General features: G+C 41.3%; 1 protein-coding gene across 2 annotated transcripts in view; it reads left to right on the plus strand.

Annotated features, from left to right (window-relative positions):
- Positions 1 to 26,137, plus strand: part of MID1 (midline 1) — a 246,440-nt gene that overhangs the window by 79,314 nt on the left and 140,989 nt on the right. Inside the window, exon 1 of one of the 2 annotated variants that reach the window (XM_051644191.1) lies at positions 25,624 to 25,708. The exons of the other annotated variant lie outside the window; for it this stretch is intronic. The gene's annotated coding sequence lies outside the window, so the exon portion shown is untranslated. Of the gene's footprint in view, positions 1 to 25,623; positions 25,709 to 26,137 lie in introns of those variants that run through there. 2 annotated transcript variants of the gene reach the window in all.

Genomic DNA, 26,137 nt, shown 5'->3' on the forward strand with positions numbered 1-26,137 from the left:
TGATATTTCCTTATAAGCTTGCTAGTCTGCAGCTAATTTATTTTACAAGTAAAAATCTATTTTCTCCATACAGATATGTTTTTAAATTCCTTGAATATTATCAAATATTGTTTTCAAAAGCCAGCTTGTCTGAGGACTAACTCCCAGTGGGACTAGGAGATATTTAGAATTTTTCCCTGTTTGATTCCTTGCTGTACATCTTTCATTGCTGCAAAATACACACAGTGATATGTCAATGGAAATTATCAGTGTATGTTTATTTTTATTTTTAAAAGTAAAATTCCGTTATGAAATGTTTTATTTTAGTGGGAAGAAGTTATTTTATTGATGAAACTAGAAACTCTTCTTCTCTTGTATTACATGTTCCCATTCTCTAGAGAGGGCAGAGTAAAAGTGCAAGTAGCATGTATGCTGTGTGCGATTTCTGTCCTTGCTTAGCTGGTGTAAGAGCTGCTGGTGATGACAAGGAGAAAAAGGTCTGTCTTGTTTGGAATTGACAGCTGAGCAGAACAGGGAGCAATTTATGACCTTTTATTTTTTATTATCTTCGGGCATAACATTGTCATTTTCTGCTTGGTTTCTGAGGAGAGGTATGAACTGTGTTTGGAATCAGCACCCATCGTGGCACTAGTGTCAGATGCTGCCCTGGCCTTCCACCTAGGGGACTAGTGTCACAGCCTCCCATACATGAAGTCCTCTCTCACTACAGAAATAAAGGAAAGATTCCCTGAGATCAAAACCACTTAAGAATTACAGATACTCCTGCCAAAACAGAGAAAATTTATTAGTGGAAAAGACCCAGGAAGCTTCCTTAGTCCATTTGCCTGCCAATTCCTCATTATTTCTTACATCCTCTCAAAGGCTTCATTATGTTAAACCCATCCTTGTAGGCTTTAATGGCAGTTTGGCCTCTTCTTTAGAGGATTTTTTTTTTTTTTGCATTAATGTTCATTTAGTTTCATGCTTCTGTTTGTAGTACAAATCATCCTGCTCTGTTCAGCACAGGTCACTAAACAAACAAACAAACAAAATGTTCTGTATGTAATTATAAAAACATTCTTGTTGCATTTTTGAATATACTGAAAGCTTCAGATGCATTGTAAGAATCTGTGTTGAATCCTTTTATGAAAAGCTAACCTTTAGGGTTATTTAAGCACTAATGTTTACCATAATAAAACAAGAGTTCCATGCCTCAAAATACAGTGTTGGAAATTTCCTTTACCTATAGAACTTGAAATATCTTGGGCTAAAAACCAGTAATTTTTATTTTCATGGAGCCGAACATTCAAAAAGATTCAGCAGCTATCTGCAATTACCATATTGCATTAATGTGGATGCTATGAGTATTTCTTTACCTAAATACAAAGAAATTGTTGGGTACAATCTTATTTAGCCTAAACACGTAATGGCAGAGCTGCCACTGCAGCCTAGAGATGTCACATCATAACTGAAAATGGCTGTTTGGATGAGTACATAACTATATCTAGGAAAGCTCCATTTTTAAAGGCTGAAAAGCATAACAGAAAGCAGCTTATAAATGACATCTTAAAATGTTGATTCTTGAATTGATTTTTATATTTGAAGTTTGGATATTTAACTTGTATTTTAGCTGTGGACAATAGCTCTGGAAACTCGGTTCCCTCTAAATCCAGAAGGAAACTTCTCCAACAGCAGGTTATAAGTTTAGCTTTACTTGCCCTGGGACATCAGTGGAGGTAACTGCATTTGGTCTCCGTTTCATCTTCTGATAGATCCTTACTATTATGTTTTATACTATTTCTTATTACCTCTCCTTCTGCTATCCATCATGTATAACTAATTAAAAATGGGGATTTATCTCTGCTAACCTCAATGAATCAAAATGCTAAATAGCTTCATGGTTCATTCTAAAGGATCAGTCTTTTCACTTGGGCCTTCTGGAGGTTCATGTCTTTCTACATTTTAGCAGAAGCTCACATGCTACATTTAAGACCTAACTGCAACATTTAAAACCTAAGTGAGAAAAATCTCTACTTTAATGACTTAAATATTGTGTCATTATAATTACAAAGTCTGAAGAACTATCGTGACAGTTAGAGAAAGTAAAATACCATCACTATACCAATCAAGTGCAGAAGCTTTTAAACAGAAGAAACATCCAAACCATCTAATCACTGTTTGCAATTAACAGTTTAACAACAAAAAGTTTTTACTATTCTATAATTTATTTTCCTCTGGAAAGATCTAATTACAGTGCCTACTTTCAACAGTTCTAGAACATTTTTTTGAGTTCTTAGATTAAATACTGAATTCAAGTGAATGCAATCAAGAAGTAAAGAAAAATATTAAAATATGGTGAAGTGATAAGAGTAGACTTTTCTTAAGATGCTTAGTGAGCAAGTCTTAAGAGGGAACACCTGTTTTCTACAGTAATACAATTTTCCATTTAAATACTTACAATGTACTTTCCGAAGATCTAAAAATATCTTGTGTCATATACAGAATTCATTGTGTTGATGTATGCCTGTAATCAGTCATCCTCAAGAAGTATTCATGTAACAATTAGCTTGCATTTACACAGTCTTTTGCAGTCTAAAGAAATCTGTACAAAGTGCTCCCGTTTTACAGAAAAGAAAACAAAGGCAGTGTTCAGTGTTTTGGTCATGATTCTGGTATCTCTGAGCCAAGAAGATTTCTAGTGCTCATGGTCAGAGCACTGGGCATCTTTCACAGATGATCCTTTCTCCTCTATGAGAAGAAAAGTTCTGGAATCAGTCCCAGGGAGAGAGAGACATACTGGGGGAGCAGGTGGGGATTTATTGAAAAGAAGACATGGCTATTTGAACACTATTGTCATCATTAATGATGCAAGCATTAAGCTGAACATACACAGAGAGTAAATTTTATGTGACAGGCAATCTAGCTGGAAAAAGTGGAAAATGGTACAAAAATTACTGTGTTTTAATTTTGTTTCAGTTAGGTGTCTGACTCTTCCTGTTATGCTGTTTCAGTCCTCTCATCTTTCCATAGTGCTGTAGGCTTGGGAAATGTTAGATCAAATTGAGAAAGTAAAAGTAAAACAAATAAATAAATAAGTTGAGAAAAAGCAGTCCAAAGAAAATCGACGAGCTGTAAGTGTGAAAAATGTTGTGTTAATTTTTTTATTTTTTTTTTTTTTAGCTGTAGGAGATAATTAGAGAGCTTTATGGTCTTTCCAGATCAGTACAAAAGACATTCTGTGTCTTGATGTGTCTCTATGAATTTGAAAGATGTGACCTCCGTAGGGGATACTACTGTTGGTTTTACATCGTTAATGTTTCCCTTCATTTATTTTTGCAGAATACCTGCACTGTCTTTTAAAGTGGAAATTGCCTGGGGTGACAAATTGAATCTTGAATCTTTGCACCTGATGCCATGAGAGCCTATAAATTAGTTATAGGCTAGAAAGATAGAATCGTAAATGTTTCTATTTCTCATAGAAAAAATGACCCTTGGGGTCACTCACCAGCAAATGAAAAACCTGGACTTTTTAACATGGAAACAATTAATTATTTACACATATGTGGGTATTTGCCATTAACATCTTTAGAATTAGAAGCCCTTGTTCTTCCAGATTTACTTCTGCCCAGGAGACTGTAGTTGTGCTAAAAGCAGGGTTCAGTCTAGCCTGTATAACACCAGCAAATATGAACAACAGAGATGATGAGTTAAAGCAGGGTTAGATGTGTCCATTGCTTTTGGTCTTTCAAAGGAACCAAATATTAAGCTGTCTTATTTCACAGTTACAATAGCATAGAATCCCAGCAGTAACTGCGCAATCATCCATCTGGTGGTTTATTATTCTAGCACATTCATGGCCAGGATGAAGTAAATAAATTATGGAGTGCTGTGGGTAATTTCATTTATGCATGTATGTATGCATGCCATTGTTAGAGGAAACAGTAGAGAAAAACCTTGCATCCTAGTATGACTCCCATGGGGAAATCTTAATGCCATTCACCCAGGTGGAGCTTCTATGTGTTATTTTTCCATTCACTGCCATCCGCCTATCCATCACAGTGCCCTGAGCACTTCTCATCCAGGAAAACTCCTTACTATAGCAATATATAAGCTTTGTAAATAAAGTCTGGCATTTCTAAGGGGAACAATGCAGAATTCTAGGAATTCTCATATATTTAATCTGGTTTAAGGCCTGAAAAGTATATTTCTCTAATAAAATATTTTAAGACCTTTTTGTCCTGAGAAATTTCTTTTCCATGGCAGGTGACTGTTACAGGTCCTATCTGGCTACATAACTGCTACAGATATGAATATTTAGGATTTCAAATGGTTACAGTATGACCAGGCATTTCTTAAAGAATACTCCAAGGCTAAAGCACTTTCCTCTCTGCCCCCCTACTCCACCCCCAATATCTGAAAACATCAAGACTCATGTAATCCCCACAGAAACATGCCGAAAACTCCCAATGGCTACAGCCAAAGCTGCATGTGTGCATCCAAGGGCAGTACCTTTGCTCTGAAAGTTAAAAGAGAATAGAATTGGGTTTTGTATAGCCCCTTTCATACTTGTTATGGGTCAAAGCATCTTACAAGGAAATAAATGAGATATCACTAGTACTGACAGCACGTAGGAAGGCTGAGAAGACATTAGGGACTTAGTAGAAGATCACACTGTCTCAAAAAAAAAAAAAAGAAGAGCTTTTTTTATTAAGAAAAGCAATAATGGCCAGAAATACTGGTGTTATTGTTTTTTCCTTCCTCCTCCACCCGCTGTCCTTTACTTACACTTTAGAGTTTTTAACCCATCTTTAAATTATCATTTTTTCCTTTTCCCTTGTCCTTCTCTTCTGAACATCCAGCAAGACCTGAGTTTTAGGTCTAAAAAATGAAATGCCTTCTCAGCCTCAGCCCTACAGTGACAAATGTTTTAGTCTATCACGTTGACATCATGTGCACAACTATGTAGGAGGACACATGCAGTTGATTGAAGAAAATACACTCCTAAGCAGCTAAGCAAGGCAGGCACAGTTTTCCAGGAGCTCCTTTAGGGCAACCTGTGCTGATGGAGCAGGACATCAGAACTGGTTCTGTGTTTGTTCACTCCGGGCTTGGGGGTGTGTGGTACAGCATAGCACCTAAGCTGAAAAATGAGGTGGGAGCTTACATTCAGAAGCAATATTGTCACATTTAGCATTGGCTAATGACGCTTCCAAGATATTAGACTGCTCTTGTGTAACTTCTTGCCATGACCTGGGTAAATCTTCACTGTCCTATCCCAGTTCAAGTCCCCTAAAGACCATCTAGTCCAACCCCATGCTGCAGTGAGCAGGGACATCTTCAGCTACATCAGGTTGCTCTAAACCCCTGTCTAACCTGACCTTGAATGATTCCAGGGATTTGACATCTACCACCCCTCTGGAAAACCTAAACCAGTGTTTCACCACCCTCATTGTAAAAATTTTCTCCCTTATATCTAGTCTAAATCTACCCTCCTTTCATTTAAAACCATTACCCCTTGTCCTACCACAAAAGGGTCTACTAAAAAGCTTGTCTACATCTTTCTTACAGGCCCACTTTAAGTACTGAAAGGCCACTTATTTGTTCCCGATGCAGTGTGAGTCTCCCATGTACCTGTAATTTCCCTCTAAACCCCTCTGTGAGTAAGCATTCCTGTAGGGACTGCACAGCTCCCACTGCTTGGAACATTCTGAATTCATATTACTGACATCAGGGTTGAATTTATTTGATGGTATTTCCTTAATTGTTTAATTTGTTAAACATTTAATAGCACATTTCCTGTATGATGTAGTCAATATTTTCACCATAAAAATGTGCACCAACATGTGTATCTGTCTGCTACTGCATTTGAAGTGGAAGGATTTGATCTTGGGCAGTGCCAAGAACTTGCTGCTTTTGAAGCTTGGGTGGAATAATTTGGATGCAATCACAGATTTTCTTGTTGATTATCCTCTGTATTACAGTAAGCAGGATTAGGGGAGATGTCCTTAAGTAATGATCATAATAATAGGTTATTATATATGTTCAAGCATCCATACATACATGCATATGCTGGGTTTACACTTGATAACTGATTTTTAGCAGCTCTACAGTAATTGCTTATCTGAACTGCCCTCCTTTGTCTCTCTCTATATATAGACACACACATAAAAGCATACATTTATATGTTTATATATCTTTTCTGCTATTCCCTTTTTATATGTGGAGGTGAGGGCTACCACTGCTGGTGCAGGACCTTGGGTTTTTAACCATGTAGTGACTAGGGCCCATTTTGCCTCCTTAACTCATACAAGGCTCCCTATTAATCTGTAGCTTTGCATTTTAGCATTGCAGTGAAAGCTGAAGAGGAAATAATATTAAGAAGTATGGTAAGAAGCCCAAAAGCTTCTAAACTACAGTGTTTTAGGTAGAGTTAAGGGAACATTTGTCTTATTTTTCAGATCACGCCAGAAGAGTCACAGGCAAAAGTAATCTCATGAAGGACTAAATGGAGTGGGATCAGGGTGTTCCTCCATAGGGAAACATTGGGAGAAAGAAAATCTGGAAAGGAGAACTAAGGCAAGACCTCTAGGAAAAGGGACTTGTGGCTACTCCAACTGCTGAGGAAAGGGGCATGAAGGGCTGAGATGCAGTATGTCAGCATCTGCAGCCTCCCCTGAACACAGCCACCCCTCTCTGCCTCCTGTGGGCACCCACCACATTTTGGCAAAGCAAGCAGCAAAAAGCTACTGCTTTCCTGCCCCCAGCACTTGGTTGCTTCCCTTACCTGTGTCTAGAGCTGGCTGGTGTAGCTTGCACGGTTTGTGAGACGTCAGGGTATGGTTTGTGCTAAACTGGTGATAAATGGAAAAGTAGAAACCCCAAAATTGTTTATACACGTACAGTTACTTGGAAGCTTTACCAGTGTTTGACTGCAGGGGAAGTCAGAAGGGCAGGTAATTAATGTCTTCATTAAAATGCTGGTAATGCTGACTATACAATTACCTTTTTTTAAAAAAAAAGGTAATGTATAGGTGAGTAATGTGGTTAGTAATTTATTGATACCTGCCTTGAGTGTGGCAAACAGGATAGTTTGTGAATTGTCTTCAGAAACAAAGGTTTTTGTAGTCCCATCCACTTAAAGAGACTACAAAGCCTGAGTAAAGCTGATGAATGACACCAGAGGCATAAGACTGTTTAAAGCAACAGATATCTGACTTGCCAGTCAGTGTGTTTTACACAGCCTCTGCATTTGCTCCGCAGGGGAAAGGAGCTTGCAGCAGCCTTTCTAGCTGTAGCAGGATACATTTTCCCTTCCAGGAGCTCCCAGCCTAGGCTGGATAAGCATGGGGCAGGGTGGGGGGGTGGTTCTTTCTTACCTGCAGAGAGTGGCTAGCTTTCAAAAAGCATTAACACCCTACCAGCTCCACCTCTTTCACAATCATAATATTTTAGCTTAAAAATCATAACATGTTCAAGATAATTCTGCATTCCTTTTCTCTAGCCTCTGGCTTTCAAATCATGGGGTTACACTCAGGTCAGACTGTCAGCTCTCCCTCTGCAACAGTCTAAAGGCTAAATCCCTTTTAAAAAAGAAAATAAATCTTCAGCTCTCACATAATGGCTTGGTATCTGGAGCTGAGGCTTCACAGAAGAGATCAAATAGCCTGAGCCTTGTGACAGAACTGTAAGAAACAGCAAATTCTTATTATCCCATAGAGTAACATCTCAGTTATGATTTTTAAATGGACCAAAAGGACCCTTTCACTTCTTTTAAGGTTTCCTGAGAAAGATGACTAACGACATAGTCACTGGGACAGAAGCTGTGTGTGTCAGTGATTGTCACTTACCCTCTGGACTCTTACATTGTTCTATCTGCTCAATAAAGTGTTACATTGAGCTAAACTGGGTGGTTGCAGCATGCAAAGGAGTAACAAGATGAAAGATACTGTGCAAAGGTTAACGATTCATGGGTACAGATGGGGCCCAAAGTGATTATGAGTGGTTGCTTGACATTAAAACCCTAGAAAGTTTGAGAAGAGCTGAGGTGGAGGAACTATACAAAGAACAGCTCGTTCTCCCTTGATGATCTTTCCTTAAAAAGAGAGCAGAATGCTTGTCCCATTTGGACCCAACCATGAGCTCATTGCAGCCTGCACACTCTTCTCCAACAGCTGCAGCTGTGTTACAGCAGCCTCTGTGCCTGTGCTAATGGGATAAAAGCATTTCCATGTGCTCTTTTCATTTGGAGAGCATACCACCCCTCCCTACAGCCTCCAGTGTATCCTGGTTCCCTTGAAATGTTTTCAAATATTAAAGCCTGTTAAGTTTAATTATCGCTAAAAGTCTGGGAGGAAACAAAATCTTAGGGCCACTTTAAGCTGTTTCAAGACAGGTACATGTAAATCTCAAATATGCCGTCACTTATTGGAAATTCAGAAGCCAGCAGAAAGCAGTAATGTGTGCCAAAGAGAGCAATCATAAAACTTACACAGTCTTCTCAGCCACGTGTGTACGGTTTTGCAGTTCCTAGGTAGGTGAATATCGTTCCTTAGTGAGGGCCTCTCACAGTCAGGACCTGCACAGGACAAATTCACAGCCAAACACAAGGTGTGGTGTGGTGACAGGCCAGAGATACCACCTGCCCACCCAGGCTTTCATAAACAAGCACATGAACAGGTAGATTGCTACTGGGACACCTTTGTGCTTTACCCTGAACACTGTTGAATTCCCATGACTTAAAATGAAGCCAAGGGGAAGAGCTCACCTTCAGCACTTTTACCAAACATGTGCAAAGCAAAATCTCCATTATACATACCCCTGCTATTCCTCTGCTATGCTTCTCTGAACACAAGGATTTCTGATTTGGGGGAAATACTGCATTGTACATGGACAGTGGATCAGCCAGTGGGCATCTACTCTTTGATTTGAATGGAGCTTTGAATATATATGTATAAATACATATATATACACATTTAACAAGGTTGTACCTACTCTTCCCCTCTCCCTCTCCTTTTTCTAATACAAAAGCTGTCACTTTCATCATGTTGTGCTGTAGCAAAACAGCACCATAACAAAAGTAAAGAACTCAGGCTACATGGAGGGGCAGTGCAAAGAAAACAGTACCAGTGGGCAGATGCTCTTATAGAATGGCTGAAGAAAGAAGCACATTTCCTTCTATTGTTGGGTGTGAATCAAAGTTCATAGGAAATCTCAGTTTATGATTTAGCATCCTTCTCTCTTCTGCTATTTGAGTATCCATGCTGACACAGAGCAGCAGCAGGCAAGCTCCATTATTCTCTTTATTTTAAGTATTTATATGTTTGTTGGGAAGCAACCACCCAACCAAAATATAAACAGCGGCTTACTTTCAGTTTTGTACGTGCACTACATGCTTCTTAATACTGTCTTTTTTTAACAAAAACTAATTAAGTTTTCTTCTGGTGTGTGATCACATTACACTTTCTTCTTGTATAATTTTTTCCTGGAAAAAGTGAAAGGCTCATGTTTCTGCTGGAAAGGCCTTCTGTCTTCCTCTTTCTAAAGACCTATATTTTTTATCTTTAATTTCATGCTACACAGGAAAAAAAGCCATAACTAACAGATTGGGGAGGTGCTATAAAATGTTTCTTAGAAGGGGATGTAAAAAAGGATATATCATGTTTTGTGGATGATGCTGCACCTAGTACTGTGGTTGGAAGAGCTGAGTCACTGTTTTTTCCCATGGTGATGGAACTGTCTGCTAATGCCTGTTGACAATATGCGTTGTCCTCTAGGCTGAGCTCTAGTAAATGGTGATAAATTCCAGACTCTAATCACACATCATTCAGAAACATTAACATTGGCTATTAATGACCCTGATGACAACAAAGATAAGGAAGTTTTTGGCTGAAAAATCAATTGTCAGTTTTAAAAGAAAGAATGGCTACTTCTCTTTATATTGTTTTTTGGTTTGGTCACCCTCTCTGTTCATAAAATGGTAAAGGGGAAGCTCAGTCCAAAAGTGTGTGAAGAAGCTTAGAGCTGTTAAGAGCCAACTATTAGAGTGATGCGGTAGATCTACACCACTCTCAGAGACAGATCTTAAGAGTGCTCAGAAACACCCTTTTCTTGATCAACCTAAAACCTGTTGACAGAATTGCGTAAAGCATTTAGTGTCAATACCTTCTGGGTGTCTTTGCATGTTCTTAGTGACATGCTAAGCCAGTTGTCTGTGTATTGCTGAGATACTAAAGTTACAGAAATGCTTATGTATGCAAGGAGCCATATGTGGTGGAAACTGACCTCTAAAATAGGTTGGGTTCAAGCTCCCAGGTCCAGCATTTGTACAGACAGAGATGGAGCCTTGAGAACTGCCTGCTGGCGAGGTTAGTCTGCTCTCTGAAATACATGTTTGTCCTGCTGAGAACCTGAGCACACTTATCAAAACAGGCACACTGGGAGTGTTCAGGAGCACACTGGCAAGATGGAGCCTTCCTTGCAGCATGCTCCTGCCTGTGCATGTGAATGGCAGAGTGAGAACAGAGACTCCTCACATTCAGAATATACTTGATTCCTAAACATTTCAAGAAACTATTTGGCCTTTGACATTGATGACATACCATAGATTGCTAATAATAGCATGCCTGAACTTGTGTTAGAAAAATAAGCACATCCCTCAGTAATTCCCACACTCCTAGGTTAAATCACTCCAATATCATATTAATGCCAGAACTGATGAAATACAAAGAAATAGTAAAATCTCAGCTGAATAAAATTTGTTCTCCTTTGAGGGGTCTTTTTATGAGATTGAAAATAAGAAAAATGTCAGCTAGTCATTTGTCAGCACCACTGCTCTTGGACACAGAGAGGGGTGACAGGATGCTCTTGTTGTCCCACCCTCTTCACAAGTGTCAAGATCTTGCACAGAACTGCTGATGTTTTGATGAATTATTATGGCAAATGCAATTTAATTAACTACCCCTAAAATAAAGGAAGCATGAGTAAGAGGAAGAATTCACTGAGTTAAGATAGAGGAATTCCTGGGAGGAAGTGCTATGAATAGACGAGCTTGGAGAGGAAGGTTAGGTTGTATTGCTTTTCTTCGTCTTTTTTAAGAAGAATAAAATCTGTCTGCAAGAGGAGTTAAAAGTTGAATATTATTCTAGGCTGCATGTTTTCTGAGCACAGCGGTAAGGACTCAGCCTGTTCACACCCACAAATAGTATGAAACTGATAATTCACAAAGCGGGAAATAGTGGGATTTATGCCAAAATTCCCTAATAGTTAACTATTCATGCATCTAGGAAGAAATGAGTAATGGAAATCTGTGAGTGCAGACAGGGATTAAAGTTCATTTCACTATGAGGAGACCTGGTATTTGCATGAATCGTGGAGGATGTAGTAATTAACAGAATAATATTGTTTCCATAGAGTCAATATATATAAAATAGCTGCCCTGGTATTGATTTCATTTCTCACCTGCCTAAACATGACATTCAAAACTGTGCTGTTTCTTTGATACAAAAATTCAGTGTTTGGGTTTGCTGAGTACCTCTTCAGAAGGGAAACAAAAAGTATGTGTTAAATCAGGAAGGACACAAGGAATACCAAAATGAGAAAGATTAATTGATAACCACATACTTTAAGGGGAATGGTTTGAGTTATCCTGAGGTTTACTTGCTGGTGTTTTTATCCCCTTTATGCTGACTGTCAGGATACCCTGTTGCCATAGGCTAATGTGGAATGTGTTCTGCTTCAATGGTCAGAATGCAGTGGTTTCATGATATTTTCACAAGCAGAAAGCTGGTCCTTAACATTTTTATTTATTTTTTTTCCCAAGGGTCTAGGCATATGCTGGGAAGAAAATGTATCACCAATTTCAAATATGCAAGCTTTTGTGGGCTTTTAAGATGGTAACTAAAGAAAATTTACAGCATAGAGACTTCAGGGTGGTTGTAGCAGTGGGGCATAAAGTATAAAATAGTGTACTCCTGGTGTGCCTTGATAGTGCACTTCCTGTACAGTCATTCAAACTAGGAGAAAAACAGTTGCCGTTTGGAACCTACGCTGTCTTATTTTGGCATGTAGAAATCAGCTTTATGCACCACAGATGTTTAGAAGCAGAGGTCATGTCACACCTCAGGAACAGGAGGAAGACATCTTACAGTGTTATAGATGACATTATCAGCAAGAATCAACAGAATTGCCTTCCTGCCTAAAGTTTTTCAAATTTGTTTTAAAATTGCTAATTTTGGATCTGAAGCTCAGCTGAGAAACAACAGAAACTAGAGCTTCAGCTGTTGCAGTTCCTACAAGAAACCGGTGTTACGTTGCCTCGCAGGGAGCCGGCAGAATGTTCCCCTTTCTTTCTGAGCCACTTGACGTGAAAGCTTGCGAGCTGGGCAGAGGTGGGGGGAGCGGACGAAGGGGCGCGGACAGGCCGCCGCCAGGAGCCGCTGTGCGCCCGGCCACGGTCCGGGCTGGGCTGCGCGGCCGCCCATTGCTCTGCCTGTGCCCTCTGCACTGCCTGTACCCCTTGCTCTGCCTGCGCTTTGCTCTGCCTGCGACCTCTCCGCTGCCTGCGCTCCCTGCTCTGCCTGCGCCCCTTGCTCTGCCTGCGCCCCCTGCTCTGCCTGCGCTTTGCTCTGCCCGCGCCCCTTGCTCTGCCCGCGCCCCTTGCTCTGCCCGCGCCTTCTGCACTGCCTGCGCTTTGCTCTGCCTGTGCCCTCTGCACTGCCTGCGCTCCCTGCTCTGCCTGCGCCCCTTGCTCTGCCTGCGCTCCCTGCTCTGCCTGCACTTTGCTCTGCCTGCGCTCCCTGCTCTGCCTGCGCCCCTTGCTCTGCCTGTGCTCCCTGCTCTGCCTGCGCCCCTTGCTCTGCCTGTGCTCCCTGCTCTGCCTGCGCCCCTTGCGCTGCCTGTGCTCCCTGCGCTGCCTGCGCCCTCTGCGCTGCCTGCGCCTCTTGCGCTGCCTGCGCCTCTTGCTCTGCCTGCGCCCTCTGCTCTGCCTGCGCCCCTTACTCTTCCTGCGCCCCTGGCTCTGCCTGCGACCTCTCCGCTGCCTGCGCTCCCTGCTCTGCCTGTGCCCCTTGCTCTGCCTGCGCCCCTGGCTCTGCCTGCGACCTCTCCGCTGCCTGCGCTCCCTGCTCTGCCTGCGCTCCCTGCTCTGCACTGCGCCCCTTGCTCTGCCTGCGCTCCCTGCTCTGCCTGCGCCCCTTACTCTGCCTGCGCCCCTGGCTCTGCCTGCGGCCTCTCCGCTGCCTGCGCTCCCTGCTCTGCCTGTGCCCCTTGCTCTGCCTGCGCTTTGCTCTGCCTCCGCCCTCTGTGCTGCCTGCGCCCTCTGCACTGCCTGTACCCCTTGCTCTGCCTGCGCTCCCTGCTCTGCCTGTGCCCTCTGCGCTGCCTGTGCCCCTTGCTCTGCATGCGACCTCTGCACTACCTGTACCCCTTGCTCTGCCTGCGCTCCCTGCTCAGCCTGCACTCCCTGCTCTGTCTGCACCCCTTACTCTGCCTGCGCCCCTTGCTCTACCTGCGCCCTCTGCGCTGCCTGCACCCTTGCTCTGCCTGTACTTTGCTCTGCCTGTACTTTGCTCTGCCTGTGCTCCCTGCTCTGCCTTAGCTCCCTGCTCTGCCTGCGCCCCTTGCTCTGCCTGTGCCCTCTGCACTGCCTGCACTTTGCTCTGCCTGCGCCCCTTACTCTGCCTGCGCTCCCTGCTCTGCCTGTGCTCCCTGCGCTGCCCGCACTTTGCTCTGCCTGCGCTCTGCCTGCACCCTGCCTGCACTGCGCTCCCCCTGAACTCTGCCTGTGCTCACCCTGCGCTCTCCCGTGGCTTCTGTCCGCTGTCAGTTAAATGGAGTTGGTTACAGCAATACATAACCATTGAAAAGTCAATCCCAACCCTACTCCTTGCTGCTGCAGACTTCTTTTTCCCCTACTGCAGCTGTGCTACATAGTTCTATACAGGGCCATAAAAAAGATCCGAGGGCTGAAGCACCAGTCTGGTGTGACAGGCTGAGAGAGTTGGGGTTGTTCAGCCTGGCGAAGGCTCCAGGGAGACCTTACAGCAGCCTGTCATCTTTTCCACACAAATATGCAAATCGACATCAAAATAGAACAACAAACTTCTTAGCAGGGCCAGTTGTAATAGGACAAGGGGTAATGGTTTTAAAGTAAAAGAGGGTAAGATTCAGACTAGACATATGTAAGCAATTTTTTACAATGCGGGTGGTGAAACACTGGCTCAGGTTGCCCAGAGAGATGGTATATGCCCCATCCCTGGAGACACTCAAGGTCAGGTCAGACAAGGCTTTGAGCAACCTGATCTAGTCGAAGATGTCCCTACTCACTGCAGGATGGGGCTGGACTAGATGACCATTAAAGGTCCCTTATAATCCAGACTATACTGTGATTCTATGATATATGTTTTGGGTGTTTGTTTTCCTGATCAGTGTCTCTCCAATCTTCTGTTATCTTTTGAAGTTTTTCTGTATTCATGAGTTTGGCATTCATGAGTTTGTTATTCCATTTTGACTTAGATTTGCATGTTTGTGTGGTAAACTTACAGTTCTTTCTTTTCCCACTTCATCATTTATCACCCCATCCACTTTTTCGTGCTTGTTCCTACAATCATTGCTTATTCTGTAAGTCCCATAAATACCTAAATACTGAAACAAGTGACAGGATCATTATGATAGATGATATCTATCTAGGTAAACAGACAGCTGTAGGTTTGGGAACAGATTTCCTTAAAATTGCTAAGCCTTCACCTTCAAACTTTGCAAATCAGGTTGGCATGTGCTGAGGAGGGAGGAAGCAACAAAAGACATTCTTTCACTTTGTAAAGGAACTCAATTTCAGAGTGAGTATGGATGGGTTATTTTGTGGATAACAAAGTTGTGATTGTGGAACAAACTCATCAACTTCACCTCTGCTAACTGCAGCACAAAAATGCTTCCTCCTGAATGCCTATTGTATTTGCAGATTGACTTCATATGTACCACATGCGCTTATTGTTGTTGCGTTGTGATTTCAAATTTTTATGAAGTGATAAGCCACATATTAATAGTTTTAACAGAAGGTGCTCTAGTTGTTAACATGGTAACACCTTGCAAGAACAATATGTTATGTCCATTTTTGATTTTAGAAATATGCAACATTCTGCACTTCAAAATATATAAGGTAGGTGCCTACTTAGTACTTAGATCTGCTCAATGTATTATCTTCCACAAATTCCTACCCCCTTGCTCAGTTCTGCTATAAAAATTTCTTGCTTCAGACTGCAAAATATTAATTCTTTTCCCAGGGATCTCGTTGGGTACAATCTATGAAAGCAGATCTGGAAGTTGTGAGCACATTTGCTCTTGCTTAATCTTACTTAACACTGAACTGATTACTAACACTACTATAGTAACAGGTGTTCAAATACATCCAAGTAAGTTATTACCCTAGTTTGGAGGAATCTTTTTTTTATTATTATTCTTGATTGTCACCGTTTGGCTCAGGTTTGACAACAATACTCTTGATCCCCTCCCCCTCCCACCCAGGTAGGGAAAGAGAGAGAGAAAAAGAGAGATTCTCTGGATTGAAAACTTAAACTAGACAGCTTTAATTAAACACTAATGATAAAAGAAAATATATACAATTATATACAAATGTGTTCAGGAAATGTACAAACCCCCTATTGCCTGCCCTCATCCCAGCAACCCCCACAGCATCTCCTGAGCTGTGAACAGTCCTGAAAAGTTCCAGACTGCTGCTGGAGAGAGAGCAGAGTGATGAGGGTCAGGAGAGCTCGAGCCTGGGGGTCGATGGTGCTGGATGGACGGAGTCCTCCCCGGACGCCGGCCATGGACGGAAGAGAAGGGAAGAAGAAGCAGGAAGGAAGTTGTCTTCTGTGATCTCTGACCTTCCTCTGAGCTTACATAGATATATGGAATGGAATATCTCTGGCCAGTTTTGCTGTCTGTCTAACTCAGCTTCCTACGAGGGGGTCATACATCTCCCTGTAGTGTCTAAGCTGGCAGAGTAAAGATGTGACCTTGGTGACCCAGCAGTTACAAAAACATTCCACTGTTATCAGCCTTACTTGGAACACTTTGCTACTAGTTAAAAGAAAGCTTACTGAAGAAAAAAAATCAGTAAAAGTAAATTTGGCTTCATCCTGGCTCAAACCATGACACTGATCACAATCAGGTTATCACTGGCATATAGATGAAGCCATATAGTCACATTCAACTCAGCAAAAATTGTGCTGTTACTAGTGAAAATGGGTATCATAATAGCAGGTTTCTACCCTATGACTACAGATTATGTCAATGAAAAATTTTAAAAGTAACTGTCAGGTATATGAGGGTCACAGTGATCCAAAGAAAGTCAGCGGTGTTTTGATCATAAGAATTAGTGAACTCTATATTTGTTTACATTCTGTATATCTTAACAAACTGGATAAAATTAAAACAAAATAAAGTGTTAAAACTTGCCTTTAGTTGCATCACAAAGGAGACAGATAAGGATAAAAACACCAAATTTAATGTCTTCACAGTAATTCCTTTCAACCTGTCCTTCTGAGTAGGTAGTGCCTGAAAGCACTTGCCCATGAGTAATGTCTTGATTTGATGTGACACATTTTTCTCCTAATTTTCATGCCTGTTAATAAACTTCCTAAATATCACCTCCAGGTCCATTGGAAAAAAACTGACCCAAATGAAAGAAATATTGGACCCAATGTTGGTGATGGGACAATCTCAGGACTTCATCTGAATGTGAGACAAAGGGTATAGGTCATTAAAATGTCTGTTGCCACGCTAATATTGAGTTCTTTGTGTAGTGCAGGCTTGTTGCCTTGTAAACACGTTTCCATGACTCATTAAATCCTCAGAAATAAAGCTCTTGCAATTCCAGTACAGTGGAGCAGTCATTTTTCGATTTAATTATAAGCAGGCTAGATAATGACCTACCTAACTTGTCCTTTTTTTCTGAAGGAGGAGAATGGTTAATGACCTCTCCTTTCTTTAAACAGTGCCAAAATCCACCTTATTTGAAAAATGAAGGAGTGGAAAGTTTTTGACAAAATAAAAAGAGTTCCTAAGTACATGTGAGCTGGGCAACCAATATTTTACATAACAAGTAAGAATATGTATTTTGCGAACCTTTTTAGTATTCAACTTAAGAAAGTATAGTAACCATAGCAACCCCTTATCACCTGTTTGAGACACTGCAACATCTTAATGAAATGTGCACCAAATGCCCTGCTAATATTTGTAAAATGCTGATGATATTTTCTTTTGGAGAGAGCTGAAAGGTAAGTGTGTAAAAATGCTTTGAGGTTCATGATTCCTCTGTCTACTGCTTTCTCCTTGCCCTTCTGCTTTGCTGGTATATATCAGTTTTTTTTATCAAAGTGAAAGATTATTGGCTACAAGGAGTCACTGGAGGGAGCAGGGTGGTGGACACACATCTCTCTTCACCTGCAGTGTGTCTGTAATAACAGGCCTCAGTTAAGTGCTCTGAAGGCTTCAGTGGTTTGTGGTGGCCAAAGAAAGGCAACATAAAGGGAAAGGTTTCCCAAAAAGGTTGAACATGGCAACCCACAGGAAGGCACCCAAAAATTAATAGGTAAGCACAGATCCCTGCCTTGAAGCATTTATCAGTTTTCAAGGACAGTTGTGTCCTTCACTTTATTTGCAAGTTTCTGAATCACATTAAACTGTAACAAAAAATATCTTTCTGGCTGTAGTGACAACTTCTCCTATTTTAGACTTCTTATTTCAGGTGCTCTCCCTTAATTTTCAGCTTCCAAGCTGCCAGTGGTGAGGGCTTTACGCTTCTGAAGTCTAGAATGTGGTAATGGCATGTGATTTTTTTCTGTGGGGTTATTTTTCTGTCTCACAGCCCAAAAACTAAGGATGCAGGTAAGGATGCTGGGTTGTCGTACAAAGCTCCCCTGAAGAGTGGTGGCCTTTTCCCAAAGGACTCTTTATGTTGTCCTGTTTTGTAGTGGACTCTATTTTCCCAGTCTATAAAATACTTAATTTATCTGAAGATCCCAGTGAATTCAGAGTTCCTTTGGTAAAAAATACATCAAAACTCTGTTTCAATCTTTAAAGTCTTTTGTTCTGAATCCTCAATATGATTCTTATATTTCTCTGCATTGTGAAGGGCTGTACACTGCCCATACTTCTGAGTCTGCATGTGGAAAGAGGGTAGCAAAATCAATGGTTACCAAGTGATTTGGGAATTGGGCAACACAGTTGCACAATTCAGCCTAATTCCTCTGTATGTGCTGAGGGATCTTAAGTCCAGTTTTGGTCTGCAGCACTATGTAGTACCAAGGTCTTCACTCTTAACTGCAGGTGGTAGGTAGCAAACTGAGAGCACTGAAAGCATCGGTTGCTGGAGATGACAGGATTATCAGGACAGCACTCCCCATTCCTATCAAGAATGGGCCTTGCTGGTGCCTGAGAGGTGTTCAAAAAAGCCTCTGTGAAACAGGAGTTAGGGTCTTCACATACCATTGCAGTTTCATAGTGTATTACAGCAAAATATGAGCTAAGGAAGATGCTGGAACAAGAAGGACAGAGAGTAGGAGCATATGTAACAAAGTGTGGCCCTAGGGATCAAAATCTACATGAAATAATTTAGCAGACACGCATTAAGCTTCACTGTTGGGGTAATGTGCAGCAGAAGCTACTTCTGTAATATTTTTTTTTCCTGCTGTTGGTGCAAAGTAATATCAGAGAGTGTGCTGCAGGCAGGGGTTAGAATGGTTGGATGTCCCTGTAAAAAAGCAGGTGTACTCATTAATATCTGCAATATCTGCAAATTTCAGCATTGAAGTGACAAATGTGGACTAATAATAAACTGTGGAAGTAAGAGATGCAAAAATTAAAGTCTAGTGGTGAGCATTTTTTTTCTGTGCTAGCCTTCATATTCCACAAGTCTAATCCAAATCAGATTTTCTGAGTTACTCAATCTTCACGAAAAAGTTTACCACCAATTAAGAAAATATAGTTTTCATGACTGAGTCTGTTTTGTTGTGGGTGTTTTTTTTTGTTGTTGTTTGTTTGTTTGTTTGTTGGGGTTTTTTATGTATTTTAGTACTTTTTTAAGAGTAGCTTATAAAATGAGAATCAGAAGATTGGATTATAAAGCCGGTTTGCCTGGAACCTGGAGAAGTATATTGTCTTTGCAGCTACTGTCTTTTAGCTAGTGCCATGTAACGAAAAGGGAGGTCTGAAGAGTGGACACATCTGGAAATGTGAGCTAAAAAAGTAAAAATTCTTTTGGAAACTGGTAAACCGTCATGTATATGTCTGTAATTAATCAGAACTATGCACAGTGGCTCATAAAAGTACCATCTGAAAATGGTTTAAAGCTTAAAAAGGGGCTACTTGGCACAGAGGGAAGGGTGACACCCCACCAGACCAGTCTTCCCAGGGCAGTACTCCCAGTGGACCCATTTAGAAGTGTAGCATTTCAAACCCCTTCTTAGCTGGTGTACACATACATAATTTTAAGCAATGCCCCCTGTGAGAAAAAGCATTAATGCGACAGGGAAGACTTTCTGAAACTGTCCCTTATTTTACTGCTGCTGCTTTGTGATATCTGCCCACATCCCTGAATCACTTTATTAAAAATTCTCTAGTAAGAAGGTTCTTTTGATTTTCTTTTAAATTCTTTGATGTTTTTTCTCATTTGAAAGTAGAAGAACGTGATTATTTTTGTGTGTGTAAACCTTTCCATGTAAATATAGTACGTATTCAGTACCAAGGGCCTGGCTGAAGCAGTGGAAGGGATAGTAATTTGATATTCATAGGTAATCTGACCTTGTCGGTAACCCCAGTGAACTCTAGAAGCTTATGAGTCAAATCATGAGTCACACATGTTAGCAAATTCTCAGTTGTATGAAGAGGTTATCGTGGGCAGAGCCTAGGGACTTAAGGTTTGGGATTAGGCTTTTTGTTGTCATTCCCCAGCCCACCCCCTGCAGATCTCATCTCACCACCAACATTGCAATCCACTGGTATCCTGGCTAGGGAAATATTTTGCTCAGCTGTAGGGAAAGCAACCTTAAGAAAGATTTCTTTTTCACAGGGAAAGTCCAATAATATCAATTTATTTTTACTTAAAGAATTTGAATATATTTCTCTTACACATTCGTGTGCACACACAAACACAATTTTGTAGACATAGTTTCAGTAATCTCCTTGTGTTGTCTGGTTATTACTGTGTTTCCCACTCTGGCTACTTATATTTAGCCCAGAAACTTGTAGTCATGTCTACAAAGATTAGTCTTTTTGAGTCTTTTAATCAGCTGCAAAAAGTAATTTTCTCATTAAGTTAGGTTTCATGAGAAAATACAGATGACAATTTTTTCAGCCTAGAAAAAGGAAATAAAATATTTTTGTCTGACTTTTAGACAACTTTGGCTCTGTTGATCTGAGCTGAAATTTCTGATTTCAAGTCAGGAAAATGCTGGAGGGTTGTCCCTCCAGTGCCAGTTTGCCTTATGGGATTTGTAGAAAGATGCCTGAGCTCCATTTTCATTTCAGTGCAACCCAGGCTGTGAAGTGTCATGCCAGGGAAATACAGCAGAACTTTGAAATATCAAAAGTTTTCTGAGAACAAGAAATGCAGAGAAGAAAAAATGGTGCAGAAACAATCCAATTTTTCATTTTAATGCCTTGCCTTGTCTTGGAGTTTGAAAAGCTATGAAAATGCCAGCATTTCTTGTGTCTTGAAAAGTTTGGGAATACAGAGTAGATCTCTCTGTAATTCTTCCTGGACATGGCATAGTCCCGACAGTGCTTAGAGCTTCTCACTTCCAGCACAGACTTCTGCATGGGATATGATATGTCTAAGCTGATGTGTGCAGGTTGAAGAAAAACTCTCCTTCAGAGCAGAATGACTTAGCTGTGAGAATGTTACATGTTTTTTGGTAAACCTGTGGCTGGGGTGGTTTCATTTGGAAATTAAGTAATTGCTTGGTTTGATGGTTTCAGCTAACGCACGGGTAATGGGAGTTTGAGTAGGTACCTGCTTGCTTCAAGTGACAATTTCTCAGCTTATGTTTTAACTTGTCTTAGTGCAGTTGGGACCAGATGACTCTTCATCAAATTTGTATGATTGTATGTTTGGATGAGACTCCTGAAATAGCAGAAATTCCAGCGACAAAGTAATTCTGCATTAAGTTGCTTTGCATCTGGTCCATCAGTTCAAAACTGTGCTTGTGTTTGATAATTTATTGGAAAAAAATAAGGAATTTATTTTAATTTAAAGAATTTACTGGAAACTAATTAAGGAAGGCTAAGTTATCAAATCAGAATAAGCAGAAGTTTCAGATTTTGAAACAGCGGTAATTTTTTATATCAATATTCTTCTCCTTTTATCACAACTTAAAAACTTCAAACCTGTCCGCCACATTGACAAGCACCAAACTAAACCTCATCCCACTAAACTCAGTTGGAATTTTCCAGAATGAGAGATGACGTGCTGCCAAAGAGTATACAACACCAAGTTTACTCTGTCAGTAGAAATATTTGATATTTGTACATAATGTACAATTTGTAGCTGATATTACATGGCGGTGGCATTTGCTGCACTTTTATAAGAACTCCCGAAGCTTTTTGGCTACTTAAACTGCTTGAAAGAGTCCAGCGCAGAGCCACAAAGATGATGAAGGGAGTGGAAAATCTCCCTTATGAGGAAAGGCTGAGGGAGCTGGGTCTCTTTAGCTTGGAGAAAAGGAGACTGAGGGATGACCTCATCTATGTTTACAAATATGTAAAGGGTGAGTGTCAAGAAGATGGAGTTAAGCTTTTTTCAGTGATGATCAGTGATAGGACAAGGAGTAATGGATACAAATTGGAGCATAGGAGGTTTAAGGTGAATATCAGAAAAAAATTTTTTACTGTGAGAGTGACAGAGCACTGGAACAGGCTGCCCAGAGAGGTTGTGGAGTCTCCTTCTCTGGAGACATTCAAAACCCGCCTGGATGCGTTCCTGTGTGATGTACTCTAGATGACCCTGCTCTGGCAGGGGGGTTGGATTAGATGATCTTTCGAGGTCCCTTCCAACCCTAGGATTCTAGGATTCTAGGATTCTAGGATTCTATGATAAACCAGCTCACAACACATGCTAAAATTACCACTTTACCTTAAATAGCAACAGGAGGCAGGTTTGTGAGTTAACACCAAACACCCTGAGTTTTCACAAGTACCCAAGTCCTTTCGCTGGGTCAGGACCAGAACAGCATAGGCCACACTGAAGTTCCTGCTGGCCAATGCTGCTGCTACAGGGAGCCTAGCTAAAGGTATCCCACCTTACCTCTGCTTTCATGAATGGGGCAACATGGTGCCTGAAGCACGAGGCTAGATGGAGGGCTTGTGTGTCTGCCCTTTTTGCCTGGGAGGTGCTTGGTGTATGATAAGGAATGTGGCAGACACCTGTAACAAGGTCACAGATAATTTGGTACTTCTGTGTTTGCTGTAGTCACACACAGCTTGAAGAAAAGCTTAACCTGAGGATTGATAAGGAAGATCTGACCGTTACTACCAATTACCAGAGTGCACAGAACATAAAACTGCCAATGATTTGGTGTACTTGTTCACCAGTTGTCTTTTAACTTGAATTAATCCCATAAGAATCCTCTAAAACTATCAGGCTTTCAGCCATGATGTTGGTCTCACACAGATCTTTGCTCCCAGTGATGCCTGAACTTATATCTGGCACCACCTCCTCTGGCTGCACGTATCTCTGTAGGTTCTCACTGTACATCCGGTAAAATTTTCCTGCTTCTGGAGCAGAGTCTACTTCACTTCCCCAAAGATAGTGTGACATTCTCATGTGTGCACATAAACCTGGGTTAGAGACGTGAAACTGGATATTAAGAGGAAGGTGTAAAAAACCAGCATCTGCCTTTTCTTGCATGCCAAGTGGCAACTCCTCTTCCTCACATCTAGCTGTACCATTATGCCTTTGGAGGGTGACTGGCTTCAAAACTGATTCAGTTGTGGATCCTGTCCCTTTCTCGTATGCCACTCAAAAGACCTTAAGAAGTTAAAAGCATAACCTAATTTTCCAGTCTATCACACGTGATAGCACTGCTGCCATGAGAGTTGAGCACAAAGAACACTCCTCAAAGGTAGAAAGTGAATGGTGGCATTAGAATGGGGGGGGGGGGGGGGGGGGGGGGCGCTGTCTATTTGGTTATTTCAGTTAAAGAGTAATCCCAACCCTAAAACTGTGCCACTGAAGATTTTTAAAAATGTTTTCATTTTTTTGATAACATTGAGTTTTCATCCTATAGACCTAACACATTTCTTTGATGCCACATTCCGCTGGGTTTTCAGAGAAATATAATTTCTGTCACCTCCTGTAAGGAGTGCATGTAGTATATGAAAAAGTGTGCATTTCCAGAAAAGTTCTGCAAATGTTTCAACTTTGTAATGTTGGAGTTCCTACTGAATCTTTTGCTATGTTTCCACGTGGAACTCTGAAACTGTCCTCAGAATCCCCTTCAAGTCCTGAAACGAAATACAAGGGCTTGGGATGAATCATCCTTCACGATTCTTAGTAATTTTGTAAGTTTTGCACCTTCTGCTGAAACACTTTCACCAGGGAAGTTTATCCATAAGGCTCTAATTACTTCCGAAAAGCATTTTTATGTTTTCTTTGAATGCATCCTGGAGAGGGTTCTAGATTTAACCACAGTAAAAGGTCTTTGCATACTGCATACTTCTTTCAAGTGATACTTGCCCACTGGGCTACGCTTGAGGAATGAACATTCCTGTTAAGTGCCCTAAATGCACCTCATGCTGTGCATTGTAGCTGCTTTGAGCAGCTGTGCAAGTGTGGAGGGCTAGGCTGTCACTGGAGGATCACTAAGTGGTCTCCATGTTGGCTAGTGTAAATGGCTGGTCTTACCCTTATGCAACACACTGTGTTGGTCCCTGGAGATAGCTGGTCTCAGTTGCACTGTATCTTTCCACCTGAGGACATGGACCAGGCAAGAGCACATTCTGCCCTGGATACAGTGCAATAGTGCTCTAACTCATTATTCCCCTCCATCCATGCCTTGCTTCTGAGCCAGACAGTGCCAAAATTACACAAATTACTTTCTTGGTTGCACTTACGAGAAAAAGCATTCTTGTCTTTAAAGGGAAAGCAAATAAATACTTTTTTTTTAAATACATTTTTTTACATTTTTCAGACCTGTTCTGCCTCTCCCTGTGACACCCAGTGCTGCAGCTTCTCATAAGTTAAAAGGAAGTATCTTTTAGGAGGCCTTTAATTAAAATCCTGGCAGCACATAATTGTAACTTCTTTTTTCTTTTTTTTCCCAGCATAAGATTTCTTGTACTGATAGGAATTTTTCTGGATAGTGACTACTTCTTGCCTAGATAGATAAAGCCCTTGAGGAAGCAAATCCATAATATTGAGGCTTTCTTCAGACATCAGATTTGCCTGACTGTCCCCTGAGATCAAAAGACAGATTTCCATTTAGAGTGGAAAAGAGAGACTAAAAGGCTTCTGAACTGATATTAAATTAGAGGCAAAGAATTTAGAGATGAGTGGGTGGTATGAATTTGCAGGTCTTTCTTTACATATATTTTTTTAGCTCAAAGAAGTTGTAACTCAAACAGTGATGGCACTTGAGATTTGGGTTTTTTCTTTTGCTTTTGTTTGTTTATTTTAATGAAGGCCACCAAGGGGCAGCAGATAAAAACGATCTCGTTGGTAACATCCGAAAAAAAAAAAAAATCCATTATTTTTTATTTAGAATTGCATTTGGGGTCCAGTGTTATCTTGCACAAGGAACTAAGCCTCAGGAATGAGGAAACTACCCTCCCTAAAGAAGGGAAAGCAGATAACACACTAACGCTAAGGATGATTAAACATTTGCCACCCAGACAAATAAAGCTCAACAAAACATTTCCAAAGCCTATGGATTCACACACATACTTCTGTTCCTTCCGGCAGACAGGCACTTGCTCTTGATGCAGACGGCAGACTGCATTTTACTGCTTCCTGCTCGTGTCATTATGTAATTTACTTTTTAATCTAATGTGAGGAAATCGGTGCTTCTGGAGTGCATGTGGCTTCGACCAGTACGGGATATTGCCAGTTTACCGGGCGGCTGGTTACCGTTTCTGCGTCACTCTGATGTTAGTTTCAACTAGACATTTATATTTTCTTGCTGAAGTCCTGGGAGCCCTTTAAGCTTCAAGCAGACCCGGTGCAGTTAGATGAGAATGGGAATAATCTCTTACACCGCAAATTGACTTCCCTCTTTGTAGCCCTAGACACTGTTTCCAGCTGCTTTCAGTCTTTTAAATCCCTGAAAGCTTCCCTAATCCTCATGTAGGCAGCCTTTATGTGCACTACCTCCCTCCCCTTTCTCCTGATTGGCGAGGTTATTTCATGGCCTAAATCAGCCAACTACTACATCCCTGGGCTGTGGTTTGAAATAGGAGCCAGGCGGACAGTTGCCTCCCCGCTCCCGACTTTTAATAGGCTAGGGCAGGAAGGCTGGGAAACTTGACATTGTCTTAAGAGGAGTTCCCCCAGCAAAGAATTAAAAAAAAAAAAAAAAAAAAAGGGAGGGGGGAATAATAATAGAGGGAGAGGAGCAGGGTTGGGGGGGAAACTTGCTTACGGTGAGAAACTTGATGGATTTCTGCCCTGCCGACAGCAGAGCGGTGGGAGCAGCCCCTTGCCGCCTGGATGGATGATGGGAATCTCACCATGAGGCAGGTAAGAAGATGTAGCCCTTTGGGGCTGGAAGGACGAGGGGAGCCCCGACAGCCCGGAACTGCTGTCGGGGCTCTCCTCGCCTTTCCAGCCCCAGGTAATACCAGGGGGGGCTGAAAACGGTTTGCAAGGGATGTAAAACAATTTGAGTTTGCCGTGGTTTAAAGGCATTGTGGAGGCTGTTTTACAGCTCTGATTGTGACATGTGAAAGGAAAGGTCTCGCTGTGTTGTAAGCTTAAATATGCCAATAATTCAACCCAGGGATAATTTATTAAACAGCTCTGCACGAGTTCCTTGATTGCCGGTGTTTTAATCTTCTAATTGTTTTAAAATGTAGTACTTTCAAGCTTGCAGTTTCACAACAGTACTTTAAAATGGGTTTTCTAGGGATTTTTTTTTCCCTAAGATTATTCAAATTAGGTGTTTTGTTG

Source organism: Apus apus, chromosome 1, assembly GCF_020740795.1.
Source record: "Apus apus isolate bApuApu2 chromosome 1, bApuApu2.pri.cur, whole genome shotgun sequence".
NCBI classification, from domain to species: Eukaryota; Metazoa; Chordata; class Aves; order Apodiformes; family Apodidae; genus Apus; species Apus apus.